The 12,655-nt window shown below is 47.4% G+C and overlaps 1 protein-coding gene across 3 annotated transcripts in view; it reads left to right on the top strand.

Moving 5' to 3' along the window:
• The first annotated feature begins 7,947 nt into the window (after positions 1-7,947).
• FGFR1 (fibroblast growth factor receptor 1) overlaps positions 7,948-12,655 on the top strand; it is a 129,256-nt gene continuing 124,548 nt past the window's right edge. For 2 of the 3 annotated variants that reach the window (XM_081960746.1, XM_081960745.1), the window contains exon 1: positions 7,948-8,491. The gene's annotated coding sequence lies outside the window, so the exon portion shown is untranslated. The remainder of the gene's footprint in view (positions 8,492-12,655) is intronic. The other variant, XM_081960744.1, reaches the window with a different exon arrangement.

The following is a 12,655-nucleotide window of genomic DNA, read 5'->3' as shown; positions in this document are numbered from 1 at the left end:
AGATTTTGCAGTAACCTTCCCCTGGAGTGGGGAGGGAATGGAGATTTTGCAGTATCCTTCCCCTGGAGTGGGGAGGGAATGGAGATTTTGCAGTAACCTTCCCCTGGAGTGGGGAGGGAATGGAGATTTTGCAGTAACCTTCCCCTGGAGTGGGGAGGGAATGGAGATTTTGCAGTAACCTTCCCCTGGAGTGGGGAGGGAATGGAAATTTTGCAGTAACCTTCCCCTGGAGTAGGGTGGGAATGGAGAGTTTGTAATATCCTTCCCTGGAGTGGGGAGGGAATGGAGATTTTGCAGTAACCTTCCCCTGGAGTGGGGAGGGAATGGAGAGTTTGCAGTATCCTTCCCCTGGAGCAGGGAGGGAATGGACATTTTGCAGTATTAATATGACCAACTTTTTTACAATGAAAAGGAGGACAAAACACGTTCTATTGTCCAAAATGCTAAGGTGACCAACTTTTTTACAATGAAAAGGAGGACAGATAAATTGGAAAAAAAATATCGTAAATAAAAGAAATATTTTATTCATTGCAACAATAATACACTAAAATATGATATATGCATAATAAAAAACATTTATAACATTTTATATTGTAATTATGCTTACATGCCTGTTAATTATTATTTAAATGAGTACTTTTCCAGTGAATTAATATTTTTTGTCATCTTCTAACAATATATTGGAAATATCTGAACAAGAAATATCCTTCATATTGAATTTTACGGCAAGTGCTGCAGCTAGAGTATCAACAATCAATCTCGATTTCTCACTTGTCGAAAAATCATTGGCAATTGAAAAAAACTCTTTCAACTGCTGCATTAGTTCCAGTTAGGTCAAATACAAATACATCACATAACGCGCAACAGATTAGTCTTCAAATATCAAAAAGGAGGACATGTAGGAGGACACTTTTCAAGGGAGGACAGAACTTACAAAAGAAGGACTGTCCTCCCTAAAGGAGGACGGTTGGTCACCTTAGCAGTATCCTTCCCCTGCCACAGCCACCAAGCCACGCCCACAGAACCAGCAGTAAAAAAAACATTGAATTTCACTACTGCTGTGAACCAATCTCCATATTCTTGGGATTAAGGGAGAGAACAGATGGGTCCTTGGTGCTCTCTGAACTTTTCTTGCAGATGTTCCATTATCTAATTAGAACTCACCAGTGTGTTATGCGATAGACGAATGCCAACCTGTCTTAAATCTAAGATCCACAAGACAACCATCCACCCTGTTACACTGTGTGGCACTGAATGCTGGGCAGCAACAACTGGGACCGAAAGCTCTCTCCATGCCATGGAAATGCGAAGGCTCCGTTGGATATCAGGCATCTCCCTTCTTGACCACATCACAGATGACTCCATTCGACAACATTTTGGTGTGGCACCAATTACAGAGAAGATGAGAGAAGGCCAACTCCACTGGTATGGACATGTCCAGAGAGCAGCACCTTCCACCGTGGCCAAGACTGCCTACCAACTAGAAGTCAATGGCTGGCGACCTCACGGGCGCCCAAAACAGAAATGGCGAGACACCATCAACAAGAATATGCAAGCTGCTGGCCTGTGCCCTGGAGTCACAGCTGACCATGCAAAGTGGCATTTAAAAAACGAACCCTTCACCTGCGGGAATACGCTAGGAAGATCATCAGAGCTAGAAGGGTGTTTTGATGGGAGAATTCTTGGTGGTTCCTTGATTAGGTTGTTATTCACTATCAATTGTTGTTCTGAGTTGGTAGTTCCTTGATTGGGGAAAACATCAAAGATCCAACAGTTCAACCCTGAGCTACAAATATTCTCTTGGAGAGTGTTGTGGTCCGAGAGCGGCCTGTGGAGCTGGCAGCAGAGTCGGACAGGAGGAGGAACATGGGCCAGTTCTGGAGTGTGGGGAAGGCTCGGACGAGGGCTCTGCGTTGGAGGCAGAGAGGGGGCCAAGGCCATCTGGTAGTTATGTGCTGCCTCGGGAGCCTTCAGAGTGTGACATCAGTGAGGCAGAAGAACAGGGGGAGCCTGTTCCCAGTGCGCACATGCGCAGAGCTGCCAGAAGGCAAGAACAGTTAAGACAAAAGGGGTGACTCGGGAGTAAAACTTGGAGATGATTGGCCCCTCCCATAAGTTGTATAAGAGGAGCAAATGGACATGAGCCTTTGCAGGAAGCAATATTGTTCATTTTGGTCGGTTTAAATTCTGAAGCTCCGTTTTGACTCTGTGCTCTGTTTGGCCTTGCAAAACTAATTGGCAATGAGGTCTCTGGCAGCGTTTCAAGGGAGTTAAAGGTGGGTGCTTCTCAGCCTTACCCTGAAAGACTGTGGCAGACTTCTGCCAGACTGTTTGCGACTCATTATGGGCTGTGAATGAATATAATTCACAGCCATTTAAATAAAAGAAGGTTTTTGGGACTAAGCATGTGATTTTTACTGTCTCAGGAAACCTAGATCAAAATAGAGAAAACTGAAGGTTGCATATTGACTGAATTTAGGAAAGATGACTGGAAATGGCTTTATCTATCCATCCTTAATAGCAGAGATTCTCAAGAGCTCTGCCCAATTTGTTTCCATACAGTAATTTTCCCTGATGAAAACTTCATCCTAAACATTGGGCAGGTGCTTAGCATAGCAGACTAAAAGTCCAGGATCTCTTGCCTGGGGTGCAGCTCGGCCTCCCAACAAAAACAACAATTAATGGAGACTTCTCCTGCTTCCTTCTTTCCTGTTTTTCCTTTCATTCCCTAGAGGGCATTTTGAAGAAAAGAAGATGTCAGAAGCACCAGCAAGTTTGAAAGATCCTTAAAACGTTTTCGGTAGGAAAATTAAAAAGAAAAGGAGACCAGGTTGTGTGCTTATAACACAGTTGAGTGAGTTTGGTTGAGGAGCGTGCATTTAGGAATCCAGATTGTGGATTTGGACAAATTATACAGATCCTTCCATTCTGTCGTTTAATGGCATGGATGTGACATAAGTACTGTAGTTTAGTCAAACCCTAGTTAAAACAAGCTGTTGTGTAGCACGATGTGCGAGCCAGCTTTGAAACACTTTGAAAGATAGTGTTGGCAGACCCAAAGTGGCATAGAAATTAGAAGAATGGTTGAAGCACACCCTTTGTCTCCTGCTTGAGCAGGGGGTGGTGGTGGACTAGAAGACCTCCAATGTTCGGGTATTTAAATTTAGTAGGTGGATTACACCCCAGGGTTCTGAAGGAACTTGCAGACGAGATTTCAGAACCACTGAACTATATCTTTCAGAGATCCTGGAGCACTGGGGAACTGCCAGAGGACTGGAAAAGAGCTGATGTGGTTCACATCTTCAAAAAAGGGAAAAAAATAGATCCAGGAAACTACAGACCTATCAGCCTGACCTCAATACCAGGAAAGATTCTGGAAAAGATAATCAAGCAACGAATTAGCGAACACCTAGAAGCAAACAAAGTAATAGCCGAAAGCCAATATGGGGTTGTCAAAAACAGATCATGCCAGACTAATCTTATTGTATTCTTTGACAAAGTGACAAAATTAGTGGACCAGAGGAATGCCATCGATATAGTTTACTTGGACAAGTAAGGCATTTGGTAAGGTAGACCATAACCTACTACTAGATAAAGTAGAAGAATGTGGATTTGACAGCATCACCACCAGATGGATTCTTAACTGGCTGACCAACCGCACTCAACGTGTAGTCCTCAATGGAACTGCATCTACATGGAGGGAAGTATGCAGTGGAGTACCCTGAGTCTCTATTTTAGGCCCAGTACTCTTCAACATCTTCATCAATGATTTGGATGAGGGAATAAAAGGGGAACTCATCAAATTTGCAGATGACACCAAGCTAGCAGGAATAGCCAAAACTCCAGAAGACAGGCTTAAGATACAGAAGGATCTTGACAAACTTGAACATTGGGCACTATCTAATAAAATGAAATTCAATGGTGAAAAGAGTAAGGTTTTACATTTAGGCAAGAAAAATGAAATGCACAGGTACAGTATAGGTGGTACCTTGCTCAATAGTAGTAACTGTGAGAGGGATCTTGAAGTCCTAGTGGACAACCATTTAAATATGAGCCAGCCATGTGCATCAGCTGCCAAAAAAGCCAACACAGTTCTAGGCTGCATCAACAGAGGAATAGAATCAAAGATTACGTGAAGTGTTAATACCACTTTATAATGCCTTGGTAAGGACATACTTGGAATCCTGCATTCAGTTTTGGTTGCCATGATGTAGAAAAGATGTGGAGACTCTAGAAAGAGTGCAGAGAAGAGCAACAGAGATGATTAGGGGACTGGAGACTAAAACATATGAGGAACGGTTACAGAACGGATCGCATCCTACCCCACACATCCCTGCGACCAATTCGCTCTCACAGAGAGGGACTCCTCCGGGTACCATCCGCTAAGCAATGCGGGCGGACGGTGCCCAGGAGTAGGGCCTTCTCTGTGATGGGCCCAACCCTCTGGAACGACCTCCCCCCCGATATTAGAATTACTGCTGATCTCCGCTCCTTCCGTAAGAAACTCAAGACCCACTTGTTCCAATTAGCTGGCCTGGCCCAATCGCATTTATAAGTATAATCTAATCCTGACCTTCCTGGATGGCATTTAAAAATTTTAAATTCTGGGGTATTTTAATTGGTTTTAATTGGTTTTAATTATCAGTTAGTTTATGGTTACTGTACAGACTGTGTGCTTAAGTTGTTTTGTCTGGGGTTTTGTGTTTTGTTTTGTTGTCTATTGTATATTTATTGTCTGTACACCGCCCCGAGTCCCTTCGGGGAGAGGGGGCGGTTTATAAATTTAATAAACTGAAACTGAAACTGAAACTACAGGGACTGGGCATGTCTAGTTTAATGAAAAGAAGGACTAGGGGAGACATGATAGCAGTCTTCCAATATCTCAGGGGTTGCCTCAAAGAAGAGGGAGTCAAACTATTCTCCAAGGCACCTGAGGGTAGAACAAGAAGCAATGGGTGGAAACTAATCAAGGAGAGAAGCGACTGAGAACTGAGGAGAAATTTCCTGACAGAACAATTAATTAGTGGAACAGCTTGCCTCCAGAAGTTCTGAATGCCCCAACACTGGAAGTCTTTAAGAAGATGTTGGATAGCCATTTGTCTGAAATGGTATAGGGTTTCTTGCCTAGGCCGAGGGTTGGACTAGAAGACCTCCAAGGTCCCTTCCAACTCTGCTATGGTATTGTATTGGAGTCGCCATGGTAACGGCTTCACAGTACTCCACAAGGGGGCTCCCTCTGGTAAGGGGGAAAATCCAACAATAGAAATTAAGGTGGTATCACTTTTCTTGCCGCTTCTGGGGTCACAGGGAAAAGATTTGTAATGAATTTAATTGTCGCCGAAATCTGGCCTTCTCCTGTGTAATACAGGATTTGGATGAATCCATAGCTGGACAACGCTGATTATCAGCTAGTAACTAAAACTAAAAAAAAGCAAAGATTTTGTGAGTTGAGTAAACAGGCTGACATGGCTTAATTGCTGAAAAATCTAAAATGAATGATTGAAAAGATGGTTTAGGCCACTGGTCCAGGACACTGAAAAACATGATTTATGAACATTTTTCACAGTAACGACCAATCGCAGCATCCCCAGGAACTTATAATCAAAATTCAGACACATGGCCACTGGTTCCTATTTACGACCGCTGCTGTGTCCCAAGATCACATGATCCCCGTTTGCGACCTTCTGACAAGCCAAGTCAATGGGGAAAGCAGATTCACTTAACAACCGGATTACTAACTTATCAACTGCAGTGATTCACTTAACAACTGTGGCAAGAAAAGTCATAAAGTGGGGCTTTATGTCTCACTTAACAACAGGCATTTTTGGCTCAGTTGTGGTCATAACGTCCAGGACTACCTGTACAGTTGAAGCTTCACTTGCTTGCCTGCCGCTCACCTACAGCTGTGAAACCCAGTTCTTAACTGGCCCAGGACTGGTGCAGAGCACAGACTGATACTGGTTTGTGGCCAAGAGACTGGGGACCCCTGGTTTAGCAATATATTTAGGTTTGCTCCTGATAAAATTCATTGTAAAACTTGCACACAAACTATTCATTGGCTTGATTGACCCATCAAAAATATGGCTTGTTCCACTAAGCTCAATAAGTGACTGACTCACAACTGTTGGTTTGTAAAGCATAGTTTGTGGCTTAGTGTTAGGGCCGAAGTGAGCCACTGTGCACTCTTTCAAACCACAGTTTGCTCAGCCATGGCTCATAGCTATGGTTTCTGGTTGAATAAGCCATAGCCATGGCTTTGCATGATACAGTCAATCAAGCACACCCCATTGCAGCTTAGAGTCTTACATAAGTAATAACTCTGGCTAAGCAGACTCTGGTTTAAAGAAGCCAAGATTCTTTACCGCAATTCCCTACAAGGTTACATGAAGTTGTGTGACCACCTTTGACATGAGTAACTCGGAGATTTCACTGGGATCGGAACAGGGGAAGAAACCAAGATGCCACATTTTTAAAATCGTTACTGTACACTTTAATACTGCATTCAGTTTTGGTCGCCATGATGTAAAAAAGATGTGGAGACTCTAGAAAGAGTGCAGAGAAGAGCAACAAAGATGATTAGGGGACTGGAGGCTGAAATATATGAAGAATGGTTGCACGAACTGGGTATGTTTAGCTTAAGAGAAAGAAGGACTAGGGGAGACATGATAGCAGTGTTCCAATTTCTCAGGGGTTGCCCCAAAGAAGAGGGAGTCAAGCTATTCTCCAAGGCACCTGAGGGCAGGACAAGAAGCAATGGGTGGAAACTAATCAGGGAGAGAAGCAACTTAGAACTGAGGAGAAATTTCCTGACAGTTAGAACAATTAATCAGTGGAACAACTTGCCTCCAGAAGTTGTGAATGCTCCAACACTGGAAGTTTTTAAGATGTTGGATAACCATTTGTCTGAAGTGGTGTAGGGTTTCCTGCCCAGGCAGGAGGTTGGAGTAGAAGACCTCCAAGGTCCCTTCCAACTCTGCTATTGTATTTTTGTATTCTTGCATTCTTAATTTCTGTATCCTAGGAAGTCACTTTCCGGGGTGACAGACACCCTCTCTGCCAAGAATGGAGGGGCACACCTGAAAGCAAATGCCAGCAAATTCGGATCGAGGTCCCAATTTGCCTGCGGAGGCATGATCAGGCTTAAAAACAACTCCCCCCCCCCCAACCCTGACTCCTTTCTCAGTAGTTCGCCACCCGACAGAGACACCCCTCCCCCACTCCAGCCTGAAATCTCCCAGCTTAGAGAAAGGAGCAGATGCAGGAGGGAGAAAGTACAGCTAGCCCTCGCCTTACAACCACAACTGAGCCCTGAATTGATGTTGCTAAGCGAGACATTTGTTAAGCAAGCCTTGCTCCATTTGACGACTTTGCTGGCCATGCTGGTTAAACGAAGCTGGGAAATCAGTAACGCAGGAATCTGGCTTTCTCCATTGACTTGTCAGAAAGTCACCAAAAGGAGAATCGCATGGCACACTGCGACCGTCATAAATATGAAGCCCTTGTCAAGCATCCGAATGTAAATCACGTGAGCTGCCACGGTCCTAAGCCTGAAAAATGGTCACGGCTGACTTTTTCCCAGTGCGGTTGTAACTTCGGTCACTAAGCCAACCGTTGTTAAGTCGAGGACTACCTGTCCTGCGGAATCCGGCAGGGGTTCAAGGCGGAAGAGGCTCGCCCCCTCCCCACCATCTCCCCATTGGGGGGCTGAAAGGAACCGCGGCGGATCCAACCCCCCCCCCCCCCCAGGCCAGGCAGCTTCGCAAAGCCGGGAAGCCCGCGGAGTCTTGTGCCGCAGCAGCTCCTCCTCCATCGGCCGGCCCGCGTCGTTAGCGGGTGGGAAGGCAGCCCGGGGGCGGCTCGGTTCGCCTTGGCCCCTTCCCAGCCGGCTAAGCAACGCCGGAGCTCCCGGAGACCCTAGCAGGAGGGGCTGGCAGTCGGGGCGGACGGGGCGGAGCCGGACGGGCGGGCTGGGAGTGACTCACTCCCCACGGCTGCTCTTCGCCGCCGGACTGGGCGAGCGCCCGAGTGAGTCGCCTCCAGCACCGGCCGCTCTGCGGAGCGCCAGGAAAGAAGCAGCAGCAGCCGCCGCGCTCCCTCGCCTTCTCTCGCTCTCTCTCTCTCTCTCTCTCTCTCTCTGCCGGAGAGCCCTTCCGGAGCGCCCCGTGGCCGCCGCTTCTCCCGCGCCACCTGCCTTGCCTGCCCTCCTCCGTGGCCGCTGGGAAGGCGGAGTTGCAGCCGCCACCACCGCCGCCGCCGCTGCTGCTGGGCTGCCTTCGCCGCCGATGGAGCCCGGACTCTGAGCCCAGACGAGGACGAGGAGGAGCGCGCGTGGCTCGCCTATTGTTTCCCAGCGGCGCCGGAGTCGGTTTCGGTCCTGCGGAGCGGAGGGGACACCTGGGACCGTCGGCCTCGCAGGACTTTCTCCCCCCACCACCCACCCCCCTTGAAAGGCTGGCCTGCGCCCGGGAGGGCCCCCTCCCCCGTCCGAGCGGTAAGTTGGCCCGTGGCTGGAGAGAGAGAAAGTTTCGCCCAAACTTTCCCTTTTCCCCCAAAGGGGGGTCCCCGCAAGTGCGGCCTTCGGGACCCCCCGGGGGAGCCATCCCGGGATCCCGACCCCCGTTTTTATTGGGGGGGGGGTTGTAGTTTTTTTTCCCGGAGGGAGAAATGCTGGGGAGGTGAGGGGTGGGATTGCAATTGGCAAAGTTCCCGCTGGTATTCAACTGAGCCGGGGGGGTTCTCCATCGCCCCCGGCGTTTGGCGCCCGGCAGTGCAACGGCTTGGGGTGGGGGGCAAGGCTCGGAACCCGGCCCGCTTCCCGGAGATGAGAGACCGGGGGGGGGGGGGAGAAGAGACGAGCGGAGGCCCGCGGAGGGGCGCTTACCGGCTGCGGATGTGCGGGGGCCGAAGGAAAAGGGCGGCGGGTTTTTTTTTTTAATTTTTATTTTTTTGCCGAGGTGGGTCGGTGGGAAAGCCGGGAAGAGGGGATGGGGGCGTGGGTGGGTGCTGTTGGCCGCGATCCCGTTTGGGTTTGGTGCAGTCGCTCGTGTCCCCACTCAACGCAGGCACGGGAACAAGCAAGCATAGCGGGCACGCACATACAGACGTGCATGGGTTTTGCAAGGCGGGCCGGCGCTGCTTTACCTAAACCGGCCGTTCCAAGTTGGAGATCGGCTTGATTTCTCTTCTGCTGGACTCCAAGAAGGTGGTGGAATAATCTGAAATGAAGGAGGGGTGTGTGTGTGTCTCCTCTTGAGATACTCCTGAGAGCACCTTAACTCGTATCTGGGGGGCGTCGAGTCTATCCGACGCGAGTTCGGATTTTAAAAGCCGCCGTTTGGAGTTCTCGTGCCTTGACGGTTTTACTTTAAGCTTTAGAATAGAAATCTAAACATCATGAACATGGTGTGTGTGAGAGAGGGAGAGAGAGAGGGGGGGGGGGGAGCAGACAGATTGTTTTACTCCCTGGTTGGTTCAGAGTGTGCCCATTCACAGAAGATGCAGTCCATGTTTGAAGTCCGTTTTCCTTCCCTTGCAAGTAGTTGATTTACACTCCTGTCTACGCTGCTTGGTGACTTACATCAAAATAGTAAATCCTGTGCTAATTGAGCCATCCCAGTGAGAACGCGAGGGCTTCTATCATACTCATTTCCAATAGAATAGGATTCTTTGTTGGCCAAGTGTGGTTGGACATGCAAGGGATTTGTCTTTGGTGCATATGCTCTCCGTGTACATAAAGAAAAGTAAAATACATTCAATCAAGAATCTTTAAGCTTTCTCCCTCCCAAAGTAGAAAACGCTCCTTCCTTGACTGGTATCCCTTGCTTTTTTCCTCCTCCGCTTTCAAAATCTGCATTGGGGGCTCCTTGGGGACCTGAAAAGGGTCTTGTTTTCTTTGGCGATGGAATTTCTCGTGGTGTGCCAAGCACATGGATGGAACTATTGCAAATCCTTCGATTTGGTACCCTCCCTGGATGCAGCACCCTAGAATTCCCAGCTTGCATGGATTCTGTAGCCCAGTGGTTCACCCAACTGGTGGTCTGTGAGAAAAGTTTCCTGGTCCACAGAAAAATGATTTGCATTTTTTTATATTGCACTAAATACTATTTATCCTATTAAAAAAATTCATATGGGATTTAAAATTATGATTTTAGTGATCCCTGAGGTCCGAAAGGTTGGTGAGCTCTGCTGTAGCCCAGCAGTGCTGGATGGTCAATGGAGATTCTCAATCATCTAGGTCACGGTTGTCCCAAAGGTACTTTTTTTAAGCAAAAGGCAATGGAATTCCTTGTTTCTTTTCTTTTGAAAACGTTTTGCTTCTCATCCAAGGAGCTTCCTCAGTTCACAGTTCAGTTCAGTTCTGAAGAAGCTTCTTGGGGGAAAAAAAAGTCTTCAAGAAAGTCCAGCTGTCTTTTGGGTGGAAAAAAAACACCACCACTTTTGGGAAAAGGCGTGTGTTGTACATGTAGTGATGACTGTTGGTTCATTGATAAGGCCAGGTACTTTGGAGATCTGTTACAGGTCGTCCTCAGCTTATAGCATTTCATTTAGCGACCATTCACAGTTACGACGACACTGAAAATAATCACTTACGACCATTTTTCACAGTGCCAACCTTTGTAACATTCCCCAGGATCATGTGATCGAAAGGGAGATGATTGGCAACTGGTTCATACTTAACTACCGTTGCTGTGTCCCACTGCCCCATGATCCCCCCTTTTGTAACCTTTTGACAAGCCAAGTCAGTGGGGAAGCCAGATTCCCCTCACAACCAGGTTACTATCTTATCAACTTGCAGTGATTCACTTAACAAGTGTGGCAAGAAAGGGGGCAAAGCAAATCCCTCAGAAATTTTGATGTCAATTTGGTGGCCGTAAGTCGAGGACTAACTGTACTGGGCGAGCTGTCCTTTTTTTGTTTTTCATATGGCAGGAATGAGTTGAGGTGACAAGCCAGCAGCTGGGGAGGAACCCCCCATCTTCATGTGATCCCCCCTTTGTGACCTTCGATCAACCAAAGTCAATGAGGGAACCATGAATTAAACTAGAAGTGAGAAACCACTGTGTTTTCCCCAAAATAAGACAGGGTCTTATTTTCTTTTGACCCCCCAAAATAAGCGCTTGGCCTTATTTGGGGGGGAGGTCTTATTATTTTTGAGGTGCAGGAGGTGGCGAGCATGGTGACCTCATGGCTGCTGCTGTGTTGCAATATTTTCAGGGAGGGCTTATTTTAGCTCACACGCTCAAAAGCCCCGATTGGGCTTATTATCCGGGGAGGTCTTATTTTCAGGGAAACAGGGTAACTCACTTAACAACTGCAGTGATTCTGTTAACAAATTGTGGCAAGAAAAATCCCACAAACTGCCTGCTGGGTTGCCAAGTTGAAGCCAAAGCAGGGGATGGAGAGACAGAAGGCTGGTGAGGAGGGGCTGGGCAAAGGTTCGCCTTGTCGGTGAAGTTCCTTCCAGGAAAACCAACGTATTGCCAAGCTCCACCATGCCAAACTGCTCCTGCCTGTGCACTTTGTTAGTATTGGCCGGACAAATGGAGTTTGGAGCATATTGGCCACCTGTTAAAGTTTAAAACCTATTTGATGAGGTGGCAAGAATTGGGGGGGAGGATTGTTTACAAGGCAGTGGTGTAAATTGTGTAAACTTATGTGTAAATTGGCTTGAAGGGGCCTCCCTGTGTTGACTTTCTTCTGGAAGGGTTGAATATCAAGTCTGTCTCTTTGCTTATGGCTGGTTTCCATAAAGCAGGGGTGTCCAACCTTGGCAACTTTAAGACTTGTGGACTTCAACTCCCAGAATTCCCCATGCTGGTTGGGGAATTCTGGGAGTTGAAGTCCACAAGTCTTAAAGTTCCCAAGTTTGGACACCCCTGCCATAAAGGCCTAGCAAGTTGACTGCTGCGTTGGCTGGTAGGCACTGGTCTTTGAGCAGAGTCCTGTGACATCATTAAGAGTGGACCGTGATGTCATTTCCTGTGGACTACAGCAGCAGCGTCCACCCCGGCGACTTTTAAGACCTGTGGACTTCAACTCCCAGAATTCCCCAGCCAGCTAAAAGGAGTTGCACAGGTCTGAATTCCCCAGCCAGAATTCTGGAAGTTTGTCTCTCTCTGTCTTTCTCTATGTGTCTCTTTTTCTTGTCTGTCTCTCTCTTTCTCTATATATATTTCTCTCTCTGTGTGTTTCTCTATCTGTCTCTCTCTCTCTCTGTATTCCTGTGTGTGTGTATCTCTGTGTCCCTCTCTTTCTCGTGTCTGTCTCTGTCTGTTTGTCTCTCTTTCTCTTTCTCTTTCTCTGTCTCTGTCTGTCTCTGTCTCTCTGTCTCTCTCTCTGCATTTCTGTCTATGTGTGTCTCTGTCTCGCTCTTTCTTTGTGTATCTCTTTCTCTGTGTCTGTCTGTTTCTCTCTCTGTGTGTCTCTCTGTGTGTGTGTCTCTCTCTGTCTCTTTCTTTCTCTTTGTCTTTCTGTCTCTCTCTCTCTCTCTCTCTCTCTCTCTCTCTGTCTCTATCTCTCTGTTTCCCCCCCTCTCTCTCTTGTCTCTCTTGCTGGGAGAGGAGATAAGCCATGGGTCTCCAGAACATGGACTTTTTAAACAGATGGTTAGACCTGTGATATGTCTCCTTCTTGCTCCAAGGTATGCAAGATAAGG

This window comes from Natrix helvetica, assembly GCF_964273705.1.
Source record: "Natrix helvetica genome assembly, chromosome: 8".
NCBI classification, from domain to species: Eukaryota; Metazoa; Chordata; class Lepidosauria; order Squamata; family Natricidae; genus Natrix; species Natrix helvetica.
Note: the sequence above shows the minus strand (reverse complement) of the source record. Positions and strands in the feature narration are given on the sequence as shown.